Below are 7858 nucleotides of genomic sequence, written 5' to 3'. Positions count from 1 at the left end.
TGACGTTTTGGAGGGGAACTAAACAGGGCCTCGATGTCGAGAGTCGAGTCCATGAATCTGCACAGCGTTGTGTACGGCTGTAAAGTGCAGGCATTCTGAACCGATCCAATGTTCGCAATGTTGGGACATTGTACTTGTACACTCCAAAAGCACCGGCCGCGGAGTTTCAGTTTGTCCTTTCAAGAGCCGGAAGTCGAAGTCCCAAGTTTAGCAGGCCCGACTCCAGGAGAGGGAGGAGAGCTGCTATTTTTGGCGAATCCCCCGCTTTTAAGCTTCACCGCAGCCTTACCAGTGAATCACCAGAGAGCGCGCGGTGCCGGTGCGGCAGTGGTGAACCCAGCCATCCGTCCAATGCAAGCACCACCAAGTCCCGAGCCCAAGCGCAGCAGCCAGCACTGGGCGGCGGGCGGGCGGGCGACCCCGGGAAACCAGGGCGCACGGCGCAGGCAGCATTCAAGCAGCATCCCGGCCTGGTTGAGTTCAAAACAGGCGGGCGATTTGTCTCGGCGGCTCGGCGCCCACAGGGAATCCCGATGCCGCGCGGAGGCTGAAACGCATGCATGCCAGCCCGCGCCTCCCACCCGGCGCTTGCCACCTCGCGCCCGCCCGGTTGGCCGCGCCTGCGCGCCCTCGGCCTCGCCCCGACGGGGGGTCGTTTGCCTCCCCCGCCCGCCACTTGTCACCGCGCGCCCCCGCCTCCGCGTCTCCGCCCGCCCGCCCCATCCGGCTATAAAATCCTCGCCCGCCCCAACCCTAGACGCCGTCGTCGCCGCCGCCGCCGCTGCCGCTACCTCCTCCTTCCTTCTCCGCCACCGGCATGGCCGGCATTAACAAGCGCCGCACCTCCCCGGTCTCCACCTCCTCTTCCTCCGCCGGTGAAGTCCTGCCGCAGCGGGTCACCCGGAAGCGTAGGTCCGTCCGCCGCGGGCCTCGGAGCGCCGCCCGGAGGCCATCGGCGGCGCCACGACCTGTGAGTGCCTCGGAATTCACGGTCTCCTGCTGCTGTTGCGGTTTATATGCGCGATGGTGGGCCGTCGTGGTGCGTAGGTGCGGTGGGCTGGGGGCCCAGGGGGAGGCGATTGGCGACCCCCCTAGTCCCTTGTTGCCGGATTTTAAAATTTCCGTGCGGGATTTGGGACTCTGGTCCGTACGATCACTGGTTGATTAGTGGAATCGTTGTTTACTAGCAGTTGCTTGCAGGTTTAGTCTGGATTCCAGGATAAATTTGGGCGATCTAGTGTACTGGTGTGTGTTTGATTACCATGGTATAGGCGTGATCAATTGGACATGTAAGTGGTAGATACTGGCATTAACGGTAGGTTGCTTAGTTTGGTTGCTTATTTGTTGATTTCGTAGTAGTGATGATATCTCACCCTGAGTGTGGTTTGGGTGGTAGTAAATGTGCAATCACCCAGGTTTTCGGATCAATTGGACTTTGGTTTTGCAGTTTGTCGATCGTGTGCATCACAGGTGGCACAATAAGCCTGTTCGTTTCGGCTTATACGATCGTGGATTATAAACTGGAACAATATTTTTCTCTCACACCAAACCAGCCAACAGTACTTCTGGCTTATAATCCACGATCGTTTCAGCCGAAACGAACAGGCTGAATGTTACAAGTTGTCACCATGTAGGCCTTGTATTGCCATTTCCGGGCGATAACTGAGTAATTGCAGGAGCATAATTTGGTAGCTAATGTGTGATTGTTTTGGTCTTCCCATTCTCGCTTGTTGTTAGCAGACATTTAAAAAAAAACAGAGTGACATTATTGGTTCGAGTTGTCAGTGTACATGTGTGTGTTCTCATCCCATAATTATATTGGTTGGAATTGGCTGTACCAGCGTGAATTATTGATAACAACACTGACACTAATTTGCGAGGAACTCCAAAAGTGACCGTACTGTTTGTACCATACTACCTGTATCATACAAGTTAACTGATATATTATATGTCATGGGCCAGTATTTTGATGGGCTGCACTTGGCCTGGCCACCATCTGGTACTGATGAGGGCTCATTGAACTTGGTGTTCTTGGCCCATAAGCAAAAGACAGTAGGTCTACTGATAGAACGCTCTACTTCTCCATGTTTTTTTTAGACCAAAGACACTTTGGCCCAGCTTATTATATTGAAAACCAGAGTTTGATGCTGGGGAAACCAGCTTACACTGAGCGCGCTTGTCACAAGCTTAAACCAACATCCAGGAAATAAACCTCACCACCTCTCCTATCTTACAAACCAGACTTTAATAGAAAAACATCAGCACTCCCAGGCAACTAAGATAACAGACTAAACTTGGAACAGCAAAAAAACAGAATAGCCTAGAGACGCCCGAGCTTTCCAGCAGCTTCATATCACCACGCCCTCAAGCCTTCCTGCAGCTTCAGGATGATATCCTCCATCAGGGGCTTGTCCTTTTCCTTCTGCATCTTCGTCCACTGTGTTAGAAATCCAACAACTTTGTAAGCAATTTTTGTTTGAAGGAAACTTTGTAAGCAATTGATTTGGGGGACTTGATCAGAACATTATTAAACACCCAATCATTCCTGTATTTCCACAGGCTCCAAACTACTGCAGCTAAGATCACAAGAGCAAGAGATTTCTCCTGGATCACCTCTCTTATCCCCATCATGTCCTGAAAACTAGTAATCTAAATAGGTCTCACACTCCACCTCAAACTAATCCTGACCCAAACCCAAATGACTTGTGCAATGTTACAGTTAAAAAATAGATGATTTCTGGTTTCTAAAGCACCGCAATACTTGCATTTCTCTCCTTTACCCTTCCTCTTACTCAACTGTTCCCCTGTTTGCACTCTATCATGCCAAAGCATCCACAAGAAGATCTTGATCTTGAGTGGTAGTTTCTGTTCCCAGACTTGTTTCATCCTCAGATCAATTTCACCACTGTTAGTCATCAGCCTATATAATGATCTGATAGAAAAATTTCCTGAGCTTTCCAGCACCCAAACTAAGAAGTCATCCCTCTCAGAAATCTGAACCACCTCTAACTCATGCAGAAGTGTATTCCATTCTGCCAACTCGTCTGGGCCAAGTCTTCTTCTTAGGTCCAGCTGCCACTCCACCTCATGCATATCAGCTACAGAAGCCTCCTGTCGTCTGCAAATTCTGTACAGTCTAGGGAAGCTAATCCTCAGATCAATTTGTTTCATATAAACAAATTGATACTGTGAGATCTCTTTCATGAAGAAGATGGGAGTTTTCTGCTGTGTTCTTGAAAAGGATCAGAAGATGTGGGAGCCATGAGCAAATTAGCAGAAATTATGTTTTTGGCAGTACCATTTCTATTACTGCTGATGAGTGACACAAGTATCAGTGTATTTTGGCATGAACAGTAGAAACCAGTAGAATGATTGTCTGCTTTGTAATCATGTGGACAAGTTATTAATCTGATTATATATGCTAGAAGGCAAATTAGTGAAATTGGTTGCAAATACAGAGAGTATTGCAAATAGCTTCCTTCCAATGTGAAAACTGTTGGTTTTTTGCTCTTCTTCCAGACTAGTCCATAAAATTATACATGTGCCATATGCTTGGTCTCTGAATGCATTTATCTTCTGATGCAGATAAATGAACTGGACTTGAATACAGCTGCTCTTGATCTGGATGTAAGGTTATGCAGAAAACTAGAGTAATTATTACTTTTTAGAAAACAAAGAGTTATCAGAATATAGTCCGTTCTTCTGGGTTAAGAGATTCTGCAATGTTTGTGTAGCATTATGCTACAGGATTGAGAGTTCTTCTTCAGAAGGAGCTCCGAAATAGCGATGTAAGCCAGCTTGGGAGAATTGTTCTCCCAAAGGTCAGTTACCAATGAAATTAAAATTTTATTTTCAAAAGTTCCTCTGCAAAATAATTGATGCCTGTTAATGTTGAATGGATTGGCTGGTTGGTGGTGATGTTGTGTTTTGTGTTTGTCGTTTTGTATTTCTCCTTCTTTATTAATACAAAGACTGGCAGTTATCCTGCCAGATTCTCTTCAAAAAATAATGTGGGATGGATTCTGCAGAAGGAGGCGGAGTCTTACCTCCCTATTCTGATGGCAAAGGATGGAAAGAGTTTATGTATGCATGACTTGCTAAATGCACAACTGTGGACCTTCAAGTATAGGTGCGAGCTTGTGAATTATTTGGCTTTAATGCTTGGTACATTGAGTACACCAAATCATTATATTTGCTAAACTTACTTAGGAAGAATACAATGTTATGCTGCCAGGAAGATTAAAGAAGTATCTGTGGATATTAGATTAATTAAAAAAGCAACACACATTAATCATTTTCATGCTTTATTGTTAATGTTATCTTAGCTTGAGTTAAATGCTATCAAAATTAAGATATCCAGAAGATGCAAACTGCAGACAAGATTGTGGCCTTCTTCTCTGATATTGTGCCCTGAGTAACAAGGAATAGTTAATTAGATCAGATTAGGTCTGTTTTTTACTTAGACGAGAAATCATTAGACCTACATCCTATTGATATGGATCCTTTTGGATATGTTACCAGTTATGAGTAACGGAGTTTTATTTTAATGTGGTTCTTCATGTGAATAAGAAGAAATTCAATTATTCTGCATTATTTTTAGTAAGGTCTTGTTTATCCACTAGAATGACAGATTGCATAATGTCTAATGCAGATATTGGTTCAACAACAAAAGCAGGATGTATGTACTTGAAAATACTGGTGAGTAATTTTCACTTCCGTAAGGCACATTTTGATTTGAAATTGCCAAACTGAAACAAGTTTTTTGTTATCAACAGTTAATAAAATTATATTCATGTTTAGTGTATAAAAGTCGTACTGTTTAGATTCATGCTTCAAAGTGCTTTTAATATGATGCTGAATTTGCAGCAATTGCCAATATGTTATATCATAAAATAAATTAAATGCCAAAACCTTCTTCTTACCAAAATACACCTTACATTAATGAACGAAGGGAGCAGTATTTTAGGCCAGTTCTCTTATGTTTTTCTGAACCTCTTTAAACATTTCAGGAGATTATGTAAAAGCTCATGACCTTCATCAAGGAGACTTCATTGTGATATACAAAGACGACGAGAACCACCGCTTTGTACTCACTCAGTTTCCTCATTAGCATTTAACAAAGCTGCACATTTTTTTTGTCATGCTGCAGTAGGTGCTTATTACTGTGTACTGTGTATTTGATGAAGGTCATAGGAGCAAAGAAGGCAGGAGATGAACAGACTGCCACTGTGCCCCAAGTCCATGAACATATGCACATCTCTGCCGCACTGCCAGCTCCACAAGCATTCCATGACTTTGCAGGCCCCGTTGCTGCAGAAGCTGATATGCTCGCGATCGTGCCACAAGCTGATGAGATATTCGATGGCATACTGAACTCCCTGCCAGAGATACCAGTAGCGAACGTGAGGTACTCCGACTTCTTCGACCCGTTCGGTGACTCCATGGACATGGCAAACTCCCTGAGCTCCAATAACCCCTCGGTCAACCTGGCCACACATTTCCATGACGAGAAGATTGGGAGCTGTTCGTTCCCCTACCCAAAATCTGGGCCTCTGATGTGAGATCCAGGCAGAAAAATAAACTGCTGGGTCAAACCATCCCCCTGCATGGAACTCAGAGATCCCCTCGTTGACGCCATTGCTGTACATCCAAATAATTGGCGTCCTCATTTTGTATGTTTAGCTCAAACGGTTAGGTGACCCGGCGGCACTTCTCAGTCCTCAGTTCGACTCCCCGTGGGAGTGAATTTTAGGCTAAAGTTAAAAAAATTCCCTTGTCCGTCCCCATAACTAAAGCGCTGGGGGGCACCAGCCCAATTCTCACTTGGGCGATGGAAAGCCACCGTGTAAGGGTGGGGCGGGGGTTTTCTCGGCTAGGTGAGAAGGTCCTTCTTATTTGTAATGGTGCGGGGCAGTCTTAACCTCCCGGTCGAGTTTTTTTTTTTATGTTTACTAGTATATGATTGGGTAAGCGTGCTGTTTATGTGTAAAATGGTAACTCTGCAAAACTGAACTGAACATTACATCAGATGCAACGCTGGGACGAGGCTCTGGTGTTTCTCGCACCTCGTGAATTTGCAGTATATACACGAAAGACATCCTGTGCATTACCTTCTTGTTGTGGTATGAGACTAACTTCCACGCACGTGGTTGGGGGGGCTCGTCTCAAGTGAGCGTGATAGATGCCGACCCTTGAGCCCCCTTGGCCCTTGTTGCGTTTCAGTTTCAGCAACTCATCTCCACGACAACGACGGTTACGGGACTGGTGTAGTTCATTGGCTTGAAACACGTCTCCGATGTGATACGCCAGGTCAGGTTTCTTCGAAAGCTCAATGGATTGATCCATGGATTGCAGAGTCTGCTGCGGTCTTCTTGGTTTCTGACTAACGTCCATGTGGTTTTCCCTTATTTAGATTCAGATTTTATATAGGCGAACCCTTTTCTCCGTTTCAGTAACTTCTCTCGGATGCACCCGTCACCATCACACAGTCACACACACACTCCAGCTGGAGCTTGTTTCTTGGCTTGCTACAACACTTGATTGTTCGGTTTTACGGGCCTTTGTGCACAGCGGTTTACGAAAGCATAGATGCATCATGCATGCATGCACAGCTGTTAAGCGGTCTGTTGGCGGAACTGCTCTTAGCACTCCATGAATATCATCGATTGCGCATGTTACTTTCCCCAATTGCATGAAACGTTATACCGGCTGGTTAGTGTCCTTATCGCTCTCATTATTGCAGTTCGGCATCTGGTTAGTGTCCTTATCTCTTTAACTTTTTTCCACTTACCGTGCTTTCTTCCTGGGATCTCTTTAACTCTTTTAAGGCCTTCTCGTTGCAGTTTGGCATCGAAATATATCTCGGACACTGGACGCTTCGGTGTACCGTCACCCAAAACACAAATGCTGCAAGGAGTCTGTAGTCGAAGAAATTTGTTCCGTTTACCTTCTTCGTACTATTTTAAAGTGGAAAAGCTGCTCGCTCCATATGTGTATTAGTTAGTCAATAAAAATTGTGGAGTGGGACGTGGCCAGGGATGAAATGTTTCTCACCGCAGACATAGCTTGCGAAGCAAAACGAAATTAAGGCAACAAGGGCACTCATTTTGTTCGCAATATGGAGCATCTAGAATAAAAGACATTTAAGAGTGTTCACACAATTGGGCGCTGCACTGAATGGAATCCTGAGGAAGTGTAAGTGATGAGAATCTTTAGCATGGAGACGGACCTCATCAGTTTAGAGCGAAAAAGGAGAACCCTGACTGATGTGTTTTTGCATTTCGTAGTCACAATCTTTAGGGAATATGGGTTAACCTTAAGGTGCGTTTGGTTTAGGAGCGATGAAGAATGTGATGATTCTATTCCATATTTCAAGAATGTGTGCAAAAGTGTGGTATAACAAACAAAAATCCCGTATAAAATAAACTCATTAATGTCCATTACAAAAATACCTAAAAATATGTGCATTATAACAAATTAATTTGTCTTTCACCCATAGAAACAAGCGGACATATATTTTCTAATAGAGTAAAATGCACATTGGGTCCCCAAACTTTTAGAGCATTTTCATCTGGGTCATGAAACTAACGAACCGACCATCTGAGCCCCTAATCTACTGCCGTTGCACACCAATGGTCCGCCATGCCAGCAACAACATCTGACGTGGCCATGCCACATAGGCAGCTGGACGCCGGGACCATGACAACTTCTCAGAAATAAATAACTTGTCTTTTCTAATATATAAACTAAAATATCTTCTAGGTCAGTGACGAGACTCAAACATAGGGATATATTAAGTTCCGGGATGAGAGTTTCCCGATCGAAGGACCCTAACCAATCCCCCCAGAATCGTTCGGGG

At 44.9% G+C, this 7858-nt stretch overlaps 1 pseudogene; it reads left to right on the top strand.

Moving 5' to 3' along the window:
* Positions 1-348: 348 nt before the first annotated feature.
* LOC136452810 (B3 domain-containing protein LFL1-like) lies at positions 349-6084 on the top strand (annotated as a pseudogene).
* The last annotated feature ends 1774 nt before the right edge of the window (positions 6085-7858 follow it).

The sequence above is a fragment of the Miscanthus floridulus genome, chromosome 5 (genome assembly GCF_019320115.1).
Source record: "Miscanthus floridulus cultivar M001 chromosome 5, ASM1932011v1, whole genome shotgun sequence".
Lineage (NCBI taxonomy): Eukaryota > Viridiplantae > Streptophyta > Magnoliopsida > Poales > Poaceae > Miscanthus > Miscanthus floridulus.
Note: the sequence above shows the minus strand (reverse complement) of the source record. Positions and strands in the feature narration are given on the sequence as shown.